Below are 12,659 nucleotides of genomic sequence, written 5' to 3' on the forward strand. Positions count from 1 at the left end.
TTCTTTCTGCATTTTGTTAGTAGAAGAATCATAGCATAAACCAATATAAGTAGGGGAATGTGGGGCAAAGTGAAATGGTTAAGCTAAGTTTTTTCTAAATGAACAAATCGGAAATTTGTTTTGAAAATTGCAGTACATAAAGAAAGAACATTTTGATTTGAGTCTTTAAAACAAAGTGGAAAATTTTCACTTTTTCTCCCATGGGGCAAAGTGAAAAATAAAATATTTTTCGAACAAAATATTTTCTAATCTATTATAAAACGTATTTTTGGTCAAACAAATCAGTAAATAAAATGTTGAATGAATAAATGAAAGAATTATGATACAATCAACGAATTATTAAATGAAAAAATCAATTATTATATAAAGAAAAATAAATGAGAGAGTAAAAGAATGAATGAATAAATATAAGTGAATTACGAAATGAAGGAAAGTAAATGAATTAATTAATAATTGATAACGCAAGTGATTAAGATTAAATGATCGAGAGAGGAAATGAAACAAACTATTTCACTTTGCCCCGTATCTACTTGACTAATTGTACAGTTTATTTAAAATAGAAATAAGCATAATATTAACTAAATTGATAGTGCATTGGAGATTAGGAGGTCTCAATTAATATTTAAAATGTTAATAACAATAGCTTTGTCATTTAAAGTTAAGAAAAATAATTTTTGACTTACAGTCAAATATTACAATTTGAGTATAAATTTTTTTTAATTGCCTGTATTTTCAAATACTTTTATCTTCGGCGGTATTTTTTTCCTGACTGGAATAGTACGATATAGTTAAAATAATACCAGACAGGTGGAGCTAAAAGCAGAGTAAATATTTAACCTTTTCACTTTGCCCCGCTATTTCACTTTGCCCCATGTTTCCCTACATTTGTCTTTTTGAACTGGCAGTATACTAATAATTCTACTTCTTTCGTTTTAATATAATTAATGACGTAAACACAAACAGCTTAATGAAACTCAAGTGCTCAATGAAAACTGATTTGTATCATAAAAAAGCCGTTAGAATAAAGTTTTCTTATCGTTTTTAGTAATTATGTGGAAGGAATTGGAAAAGAGGTTAAGATTAATATTTGAATTAAATATTTTTGGTTTGTGAATTACAGCATATTTGTTGCATAAAAAATATCCATCAACATTTTATCTTCAAAAGAAAAATTCCAGATTATTAGTTACTATCTAGAAAAAACGATAACGCATACACACAATCAGTTAAGTAAAACTAATTTAGAGCAAATAAGATTAATTTTCATAAAAATGTTAAGTATTGATGTTTAAAATGATAAAATCGCGAATTTAATAAATAGTATTAATGTCTTCTATAAATTCCTACTCAGATGTCTGAAAAACATTTCAAGGGAACGGATGTTCCAAATATTAGCTAGAACTATTCGAACGATCTCATTGATGCCAACATCACTTTTGTAACATTAGTTATTTTCCATTCTTACAATTGACTACAAATATGCTTATCACAAATACTTAACTGCTCATTAGAACATCCAAAGTTTTTTCGGCATTGCTTAGCTCATTAGTCTGAAATAGCCTCAACAGAAGTTGAGACAAAAATCTTCTAAAGAAGCTGAGTATATCATCCCGCTGGTAGCGGAAAATATTTTCTAGGGGAAATTGCTGTACTCACGAACAAAATTTAATTTTGAATTTTTTTTCTGGTCTGTGAAGTAATAATTGATCGGTAAAATTTTTTTGTCAGATTTTTATCATCTCATTTGACAATTTTTGTCGGGTAAAAATTTCAAAGCTTTCAAGTGCAAAAAAATTTTCTTGAATCTCTTTTGTCTGTGGGTACACCACCCCGTTCACCCCACGGACAGAGGTTTGGTACCCATGGACATGTAAAAAGATCTTAAATAAATAGCTCTGAGGAAGTCAATTATACTCAATACATTTTCATCAGCTATTTTATATTTAACTACTTCAAACATCCATTGAAAATAAACATTCAACAAAAAAATTAACAGAAATCAAACTTTGAAAATTAACCGAATCTTAGGTCCATTTTTACCTAAAGGTTTTTTCCCCTTTTTTAATTAGTCTTAATTTTTAACATCAGGGAACTCTTCAAAAAAAAAAAAAATATATATATATATATATATATATATATATATATATATATATATATATATATATATATATATATATATATATATATATATATATATATATATATATATATATATATATATATATATATATATATATATATATATATATATATATATATATATATATATATATATATATATATATTACTCTTAAAAAAGCAAGTGAGCCTAATATGTTTTTGGACAAAAAAAAAAAAAAAAAAAAAAAAAAAAAAAAACTAGATTCATGATTAGTATGACTCTCTATGTACCTATATAATGACTTCAATTTACATGAAAATTGAAACCTTTAACAAAACTGACCCATTACAAAAAAAATCAATTTAGATTAACCCAATAAAAACCCAGAAAAGTCAACTTCAAATGAAAACAGCTGAGATTGACGGTCTGTAAATCCTACAACAGGTGGAGGTTACTTTAACAGTATATCTTCAAGCCCTACTTCAATTTGTTGAAATTAAATTTCGGACGTTGATGACAAGGCATCATTTTGAAGTACTTTATATTGTATGAAGACTGAGGTGTGCTCCAAGGACACTAAAAATTGCGGTTCGTGGATACACATGATTATGCGACCTTGGGTACAAAGGTACGCCATTTTGGTTTTGTAAGCCAGTCCCATCGACAGGACCACAGTTTCCCGATATTAAAAATCAGAAACAGTATCCTCAAAACATAGGGAAACACGTTACTTGCAACAAAAATGAATAATACAATCTTCAACGCACCAAAAAAAAAAAAAAAAAAAACGAAATTGCACATGGTTTTTTTAAACTTACTTTTATAAAACCGAAAAAATGTGACAAAATCTTACATGTTCGTTTGATGGCGCTGAAAACTCCTGAGGTACTATAGAGGGCTGAGACATACACGTTGAACCCCCCCCCCCCCATCCGATCTCTCTCGACAATACCTGGATTTCCCGACCAACGTCCGTAGGTGCAATCGCCTGTGGGTACAGCAGCTTCCCCTATGATTAGGGATTGCAATACCGGACCAAAAATTCAATACCGGTTTTCGGTATTTTTAAAACGTGATACCGGAGTACCGGTATTAATACCGGTATTTGAAATTTCTCAAAAAAAAATGCTTGAAAACATATTGTTTTGTTGCCACATTTCATAATTTTGTACAAGAATTGTATTATTTATGAAAATATGTTGTATAATATATTGTATAATATAAAAGGAAGGAACAAATATCATAATAAAAATTCAATAATAGCAAAAATCATAATGCATTTCTCCTATTGTTTCTAAGCCTGGAACCCATTTTAGGGTTGAACTTGAAAACAGTTCAAAATACTCTTTCTAGAAGTCCTTTATCATCATCAAATAATTTGGACTCTTGTGGGTTACTTTTGGATAAATCCTCTTGTGTGTGTGTGTTTCTTTTGTATTGTGTGTATATTATTTTTTAAAATTTATTTATAGCTAGTTGTAATTTCTTTTCCGGAGACGATACTTTTCCAATATTAACATCATTTTCTCTTGAGCAGGAGAGGTTTGTGTTTGCTTTTTAGGTATTTTGGTTTAAATTTACTATAAACTTGACTAAATTTCATTCTGTTAGTTTCTCTTATTCGTTTTCACCTTCTTTTTAAAATTCTTTACAATTATAATTATGTAAATATCTGAAAATATGTTTCAATTGATTTTGCTTTACCTCTATGCAAATTTTCGATGGCGGTATAAAATTTCCTTTATCTTGCCAAGTAAAATGCCAAATAGAGAGACAGGACAACAGACCAATACTGGTGACAACAAATTACCACTATGTTAATGCTATGCTAACAAGAAATTTGTTTGTCAAAATTTAGAACAGTTGAGACAAATAATTAAAAAGAAATCATAAAGTATAACTGCAATTGATGGTTGGAATAAATTGTTCATAGGACAAATGCATTCAAAATTACAATCGAAATTAACTTCCATTAAAGGAAAAGTGAGTGATCAGGGAAATGGAAAAAATAAAAACATGGTGCACAAAAGTGCATGAAAATGCAATTCATCCTACCATTTAGTAACGACAATATCATTTTTCAATCTTTTATTGTACCATCAAATTCTTTATGATTTCCACGCCGAATACAGGTGCTCGTTAAATGTGGGCTCGTTATAAGCAAGTTCAGCTGTACTTGAGTAAACCGGATTTTTAAGCTGATTCAGACCGACCAGTTAATGAAGTTTGTTAATGGTGATGTGTTCCAAACTTGTTTTTTTCGTTAAAGTTTGTCCGAATCTAATTTGCCAGTTGAATAAGGATTTATATGAATATTTTCCAGCGTTTTGTTCAAATAGCACTAATTTCTCGAAGATATTAGGGACGAATAGACAAACAGGCAGAACGCAAACACTTAGTTCTAACCGTTACGCGGCCCTACTTTCAATTTTTTTGAACTAATCTTATCCTATGCTTAATTTTTGTCATCACCGATATTTTTGCGATACACTAAACATTCCTGAAAACATAAATTTATTTTCATCTTTTTGATTTTCATTTTAAATGGAGAAACAGGATGATAAACTTCCAAATATATCAAAGCGTTCAAAAAGCCCCAATGTCCCTTAAAACTATAGCTAAAAATAATAAAATATAAAAACTTTCTCTAATTCTAAATACTGTTTCTGGGAGCTTCATTCGCGCTAAAAAATATGATATAAATCAAGTTTTGATTCCTTGATTACATCATTCAAAAATTTCAATTAGTTTTAATCGTTTATTAAATACGTTTAGCATCCAATAAAATTTAAACTCGAAAATTTCAGAGAAGGTGTTCAGTTTTGTACAAATAGCTTTTGCTATACTGCCTACATTTCTTCTTCCCTTAATTTTCATTTTTAATCTTATTGGTATCTTTAGAATTTACCTAAATATAAATATGTTTAAACTAACTGCAATGTTTGAGTGTTGTAATCAGGAAATCATGCACTCGTGTTATTTCACTCTGTAGTGCGAGCCGAGCGAATATAGAGAGTCCTTAGAATTAAAAAGGAAAAAAAAACATTTTTTGTATCATATTTTAAAGTTTTTTGTTTTGAAATTTATTTAAGGTGAAACGTTTTGATATTTAAGAAATATTTACCTGTTATTTATGTTTATAAAAACACAAAAACAAAAAGAGGTATTAACTTTGCCCAAATATCGCAAGTTTGTTGCTTGAGTTTAAAAGCAATTTTAAACATATTGGGGAAGAGGGAAGCTTTTAAAAACGCTCTTAAACTGAATACGTAAAATCCACAAACTATGCTTGCTTAGGTTCAGCCTTAAAATTGGTTTGTCAAGTTTACAAACAAACTTTCTAATTACAATTTTTTCATTCTGTTTGGTAACAGTTAAAAAGCGGAAGTAATCGGCAGGCATAATTATTACCATTTTTCATTGTTTTTGGCACCAATTAAAAAGCGGAAGTAACTGGTAGGCATTATAACACAGAAAGTAACTTAAGAATTAGTCTTCAATAAGGGAAAATATTTATTTGTATCTACATCAGTTCGATAAATGTACAAATAAACTGGGCTTGGGGGAGAAAAAAAATTTTGTGCTTGTGTTTATGTCTGGCGGTCGGTCTGCTTTTCTTTCAATATATTTCTCTACCTGGAACAAATATTTGTCCCTGAAAAAACTTTCAATGTATCTTTCCATTTTTTTTCCTTTGCCTTCTTGCTTTTCAACAGAACGGAAAAAAAGCAAAAATATATTTAAAAGATTTATTTTGGAAAACTAGACAAATTGATTCGATTATTTTTTTTTGGCTATTTTAAATAATTAAAAATACAGAATACTACTGTCAACTAGAAAAATATTCAAATATTTTTTAAATCCGAAATGCAAATAAAATCCTACAGCAGGGAAACATTTTGCTCTTGACAAGTGGAAATAACATCAAAAATTCCAAATAAATGTTGAATATTTGTTCCAAAAAAGAAAAATAAAAATAAATGTAATCAATGGAATATCGGTTGAAAAAATATTCCGTTTAATGTAATAAATTTTCAATCCGGCAAACCGTTGAAATGTGTGATTTTGGACCCGGATCCCGCTTATTAGAATAAGTTTTCGCAACAAATTGGCAATTCCATTAAGAAGGTTCGATTACGAAAAAATATCAATTAATCGTCTGACCTAAGAACGATGAGTGCCTGAATTCGTATGTCCCACATATTTTACAAGTTAGTTGATCCAAGTGTGAATCACCTATTGTAACAAAACTTTGCACATCGATAAAACACTTAAAAATATTAAACCCGTTTTTTTTTTTTTTTTTTTTTTTTTTCATCGGCAACAAACACCTTTAATGGAATAAAATTTACCCCAAATATTGGATAATTGGGAATTCGAGAGTGCAATATGTTCTTTTATTTTGAATTTTAATTGCAAGAATTCAAAAATTGGTTGGCAATTTGAAAAAAAAAAAAAAAACTAAAGTTGACGAGTTTCAAGATTTTTCTGAAAATTAATGAATACAATTTCTAATGGCATTTTCATTTTATTTTTTATTTATTTATTTATTTTATATATGTATATTTTCGTTTTGAAATTTTACCATCATTTATCTTTTGATTGCTCTTGTTATTTAGAAAAATCCTAAATGCAGTTTTTTAAAACACTTCCGGAAATTTTTTTCAAATTTTTATATTTGCGATGAATTTTATGGAATGTAAACAAAAAAAAAATGTAAAGATGTTTTAAAGCTGAATGCACATCAAAAATATTGCTATAAGGCCTATATTTAAAATTTGACCTATAAAGAAAATGTAAGTTATTTTAAGCGAATAAACGCAAACGGTTTATTCAAGAATGAACGGTTTAATCTTGTTATTTTTACTTTTCTCTTGAATGACTCGTTTTAAACTGTGTTTTGATTATTTCTAACCGTATCTTTTAAATAGCGAAGACATCATATTCGCAAGAAATCATGTTTCTACTCCGTCGCTTTAAAAGCGGTAGATAAGGATTTTCTTTTACTTTGGATTGAAGAAGATGTATGAGGCAGTGAGAAGCAAAGGGATGTAAGTGGACATTTTTAAGTTTTGAGTACAAAGCGTTTAAGATTAAGTTCTAGGTAGGCTTTCATTTTTTTTTTCTAAATCATGCTATACAACAGCACCTACCAGGGCTTCTAGTACTACCTCTTTCCCCAAGACAGAGGAGAGGTTCACCTACCATTTGTACTGATTTTCTCTAATTTTTTAATTTGGGCCATTTTATATAGTGCCACCTACATCCCTTTACTTCTACCTGCCTCATATGTATTCTGATGCTTAAAGACCCAAATAGGCATTTTTTACCTTGTGAGGGGTTCTTTCTTTTTTTTTTTTTTTTTCATTGATGCTAGTATTTATTCTTAAAAATATTTTTAATGATGAATATTTTAGATCTTTAACAATTTTTAAAATCATAAGGCAACTCAAAACGTTGAATTTATTTTACTTAAATCCAATCATATAAACTCATGCGTCCAGTGTCTACCGGAAGTTGGCATTTTTATTTCTATTGATGACTTATTGCTTATTTTCGAAAGCATAAAACTAAAAAAAATATTTCAAACAACTGCAGTGTTTTTGATCGTTCCTGGCGCCCAGAAAAATTTACCAGTCTTGATCTTTAGCAAGACCACAAATTATAGTGCTGCGACGTGAGCAGTGGGGTGAATAAACGAAAGGGCGTTCCTAGGTTTTGTCCGGAGCGTGGCGACAAAATGAAAGGATGGTCAGAGGTGACAGGTCACAGGTGACGACAAAAAGGAAGCGTGCTCCAAGCATTATTCTGAACATTATTCCGAATCCGCGAACATGTCTGTTTAGGGGGATATAATGAAAACGTTTTTGGAGAACCACAATGGCTCGGACAGTCCCACACAGATGTCGTACAGATTTCGAGACCACTTATTCCAGGTGGTTGTCAGCGATTGCATTTCTGGCGGCAAATTTCTTGAAAAATGTTTTGCTTACTATAGAAGCAACAAAAGATTTTACTTCCATTGAAGAGCACAGTGTCAAGACGTGTTTTCGCCAGCTCCATCTTTTATTTTCTTTTATTTTAATCTTTCTGCGTGCTTCAAGGAGGAGTCTAATGTTTTCGAAGTTTAGGGGAAGCTGCTGTACCCACGGACGGTTGTACCTACGGACGCTGGTCGGGAAAATACGGATATCGTCGAGAGGGATCCTAATTGGGGTTCAACGTGTGTGTCACAGACTTCTCCAATATCCCAGAAAGTTTCAACCCCATCAAACAAACATTTAAGATTCTGTCACATTTTTTCGGTTTTAGTAGGATCTAAGTAAAAAAAAATAACATGAGCAATTTCTTTTTTTTTTCCGTCCGTCGTGTATTGCGTTACTCATTCTTGTTGTAGGTATCATGATTCCCTATATTTTGAAGGTTTTGTTTCTGATTTTTAATGTTGTAAAACTGTGGTCCTGTCGATGTGGCTGCCTTGCAAAACCAAAATGGCATACCTTTGTAACCAAGGACACACAACCATGTGCACCCACGTACAGCAATTTTTAGTTTCCTTGGGTCGCACTTGAGTCTTCTTACGATGTGAAGTACCTCAAAATGGTGCCTTGTCATCAACGTTCGAAATTTGCTTTTAACAATAATGATGAATTTGAAGTAGGGATTGAAGATATAATGTTGAAGCAACCCCCATCTGTTGTAGGATCTTCAGGCCGTCAATCCTACCTGTTTTCATTTGAAGTCGACTTTTCTAGATTTTTGTTGATTTAATCTAAGCTGAGTTTTTTGTGATGGTTTAATTTTAGTTAATGGTTTCAATTTGCAGATAAATTGAAGTTATTATGTAGGTACATAGAGAGTCATACTATCATGAATCCATTTTTTTTTAAACATATTAATTATTCATAACATCATTAACTCTCTTAAGACTAATAACTTTTTAAAGAGTTCACTGATGTTAATGATTAAGAAAAATTATAAAAAAAAGGGAAAAAACTTCAATTAATTTTCAAAGTTTAATTTCTGTTGCATATTTTATTTAACGTTATTTTCAATGGATGTTTGAAGTATTTCAATATAAAATGGCTTATGAAAATGTATTGAGTATAATTGAGTTCCTCAGACCTAGTTATATATTATTTTTTTTATATGTCCATGGGTTCAAAGGCACCTGTCCGCGTTGTGAGCGGGTTGTTGTACCCATGGACAAAAAAGATGGTTTTTAAGAAAAAAATTTTGAGGTTGAAAGCTTTGAGATTTTCACCTGACAAAAATTGCCAAATTAGATGATAAGCTGTAGATTCTTACAGAAAATGTTACCTGTCAATTATCCATTCCCAGAGACCAACAAAAATTGAAAAGTAAATTTTGTCCGTGGGTCCAGCAGCTTTCCCTATTAATATTACATCATTAAGGATGCGAGGCACACGTGAGCGACTTTTTTCATCTTTTTATTTTTCAAAATATATTATCAGTTTCTCGGAACAAAAATGTCCTTAAGATAAAATAGGCTTTTTCTTGTTCTGTGGATTTTTTTGAGATTAAAAAAAGTATTTCTTTTCTTTATGACATTTTAAAAAATGTTTTCAATTGTTCAAATTTGCACCATATTTCAACGAAAAACTCTTTTATATAAAACATATACGCTATTTGCATTGAAGGGTTTGCAACCTATACTGTAGCAGTTTAAAGTAATTCCCCCCATCTGATTTCTTCAATCTGCTTTTTCATGTGCTTGAAAAAAACCAAGCAGAAACAATGCTTATTGCAATAAATGTTATCGCACAGAACTTATCAGCCAATAGTTGCAACTATTTGTGAGGGAAGCTCCAACAGAAACTTGTATAGTGAAATGTTATATAAATAGAGTTCTCAATCGAGAAGATTTTAACAACCAGAAAAACCACCAGGACGGATATAAGCTTTCCCAAAGAACTTTAACAACAAACAATAAAGCCCATGAGCCACATACTCCGAGAGATACAAAAAGTTGCCCAATTGCTTCTGGCTGGCACCCAACGCTTAGGAATAAAAATGCGTACGTTAGCCTTCTAGAGTGCACCAAATCATCCCCAGCATGTTACACACTGCCTCAACTGATATAAGACAGACATCACTTCTTAAAAAGGCATAACTTATTCTTAATGAAACGAAAATTTTGTCGCACCTTGAGAAGAGCTAACGAAGTGTTTATCTGAACAGAGGAAGTAAGCCGAAGCAAAACTCCTTAAATCTTTTTGCGCCCATAAAGGAAAAAAGATACATTTTTAGAAGGCGGATGAGCGGTGCTTTTTCAGCTTTTAAGATGGACTAGCGCGCAACAGTGGCGCACGATCCTCACTACTTCCCCAATTAGCTGGAGTAAACACAGCGGCTTCTGCTGCAAAAGATATTTCGAAAGACCCCTCGCTGTGGTCGTTGAGTAATTGTTCCATCGAGATCGCGCGTGCACTCTGTCAAAGAAAAGTTAATGATAACGACATTAAAAGTCGATGTGTTGCAACAGCAAACTACGTCATCCAGTCTAAGTGCTTGCGTCTCTCGTCTATCCAAAGCCAGCGATTTTCTTATTCGGAAACCACACCACTGGTGTTGGATTAGGAAAAACTGCTAACTATTTTTAGGGATGCAACGATAAGCCAATAAGCCGATTACCGATTAATCGGCGGAATATAGTTGTCTGATTGCGATTAATTATAATGATAATGATGTTGAATACTAGACATGTAAATAACATTCATTACCTTCTACTTTTAAAGAAATTAGACATACAAATAAACGATCAGACTAATAATACTAAGACTTTAACTATATGTTTCCAGTTTTTGCAGAAAATTACATTTATTTATTGTTTATAAACTAATTTATCATAGTTTCTTGTACGAGGCATGCTTAAAGCAATTTTAATAAAAACAAATTTTTAACGTCGATTATTAATAATCCACCATATGGCCAATTACCCATTATTGTTGATTAATCGGTGCATCTTTACTAGTTATTACAGTTATTTGCTCTGTAATTAAAAAAAAAAAAAAAAACTCAAACATTTACAAATCAGAAAAGTTAAACTGCCTACCTCGTTTGTTCAAATATTTTTGCTACATAATGTTAGTGTTATGCCCGAGTTGATTTAGCTAATTTAAATGTAGTTTAGAAACTCAAATAAAAGATTTGCTAAATGGAAATGCATTGAACAAAAATTTAAAACAATAATAATGAACTGAGGTTTTATATTAGAAACCAGCATTGTATGTCTAATAGGGATGGAATTTTTAGCCGCTGATCCGCAGAGAAATTTAATCGGACCTCGAAAAAATATAGCTGTACCCACGAAAAAAAAATGTCTTTTTCAAAAAGCAATAATAGTGTTATTTTGTACAATATTTTTACCATAATCTTTGTAATTACTTTTCCTCATTGTTTGTAGTTTTTCTCAAAGGTTTATTCACTCATGCGTAATAATTACAGTAATACTAACTAGTTTTTAGGAAATTGCTCCATAAAAATTTAAATAAGAAGATACAAGCATGAAATAAGGCTTAATATATCTTAAAAATATCGCTAAGACAAAAATAAGTCAAAAAAAAAAAAAATAGTTTAAAAAATTAAAAATTGGAACGCAAGTTTTTGAGATGGGGGAAATGTGTGTCTGTCTGCCTACTAATAACTTTTAAGCGAAGAGTTTGATTCGAACATTTTTTTTTTTTTTTCTGTGTGTGTGAAATATCTTGAAGAGGACATCTTAGTCACAAGTTTCATTTTCTGATTTGAACAATTTTTTCTTCGGTTTTGAACAGTTCGAATTTTTTAACATTATTGCCTATAGGAAAATTGAAGGCAATGAAAGATACTGAACTGAAAGGCGGGTTTCCATTCACAAACTTTGTAAGAAAAAGCTCTTTAGCAAGTTCGAAAATGAACGTTAAAAATGAACCAGTCAAAAAAAGTTCACTGACTTTTACGGTGAAATTTAAGGCAAATAGTGATTCCGAACTTGAAGGCGGATTTGCTTGAAACAAACTTCGTTTAAAAAATCTCTTGCCGAGGAATGGGTTCAAAAACATGTGTTCAAAAAAAAAAAAAAGTTATTTTATTATTATTATTATTGTTATTATTATTATTATTATTATTATTTTCAATTATTTTGCGACGAGAGAATTTCAAACAAGTATGATACAATGTCTTACTAATCATACTAAAAGTCATTTTAGTATTAAAAAATGAGAAAAGTATGCATACATATGGTCTTAAATTTTAGTTTCAAGAAATATGAAGAAAGTTAATTTAAAAAAAAAAAAAAAAAAAAAAAAAACATAGCTCTTACATTTAACACAGACAATCAAGTGAATTCAAAGCGCAAATGATATTTTAGTGTAAAACTTAGTTAATGTTTTTTTTTTTCATTCTCTAGTTTTGATTTAACTTTTTGTATTTTTGTCAACAGAAAATCAAAGAAGTTTTTGAATGCTTCATTTTTACCTGAAGAAAAGTGTCACAGACAACTTTTTTTTTTCATAAAAAAACTTTTACTCAGGGGTACTTTTATTAATATTATTTA

This window comes from Uloborus diversus, chromosome 1 (genome assembly GCF_026930045.1).
Source record: "Uloborus diversus isolate 005 chromosome 1, Udiv.v.3.1, whole genome shotgun sequence".
NCBI classification, from domain to species: domain Eukaryota; kingdom Metazoa; phylum Arthropoda; class Arachnida; order Araneae; family Uloboridae; genus Uloborus; species Uloborus diversus.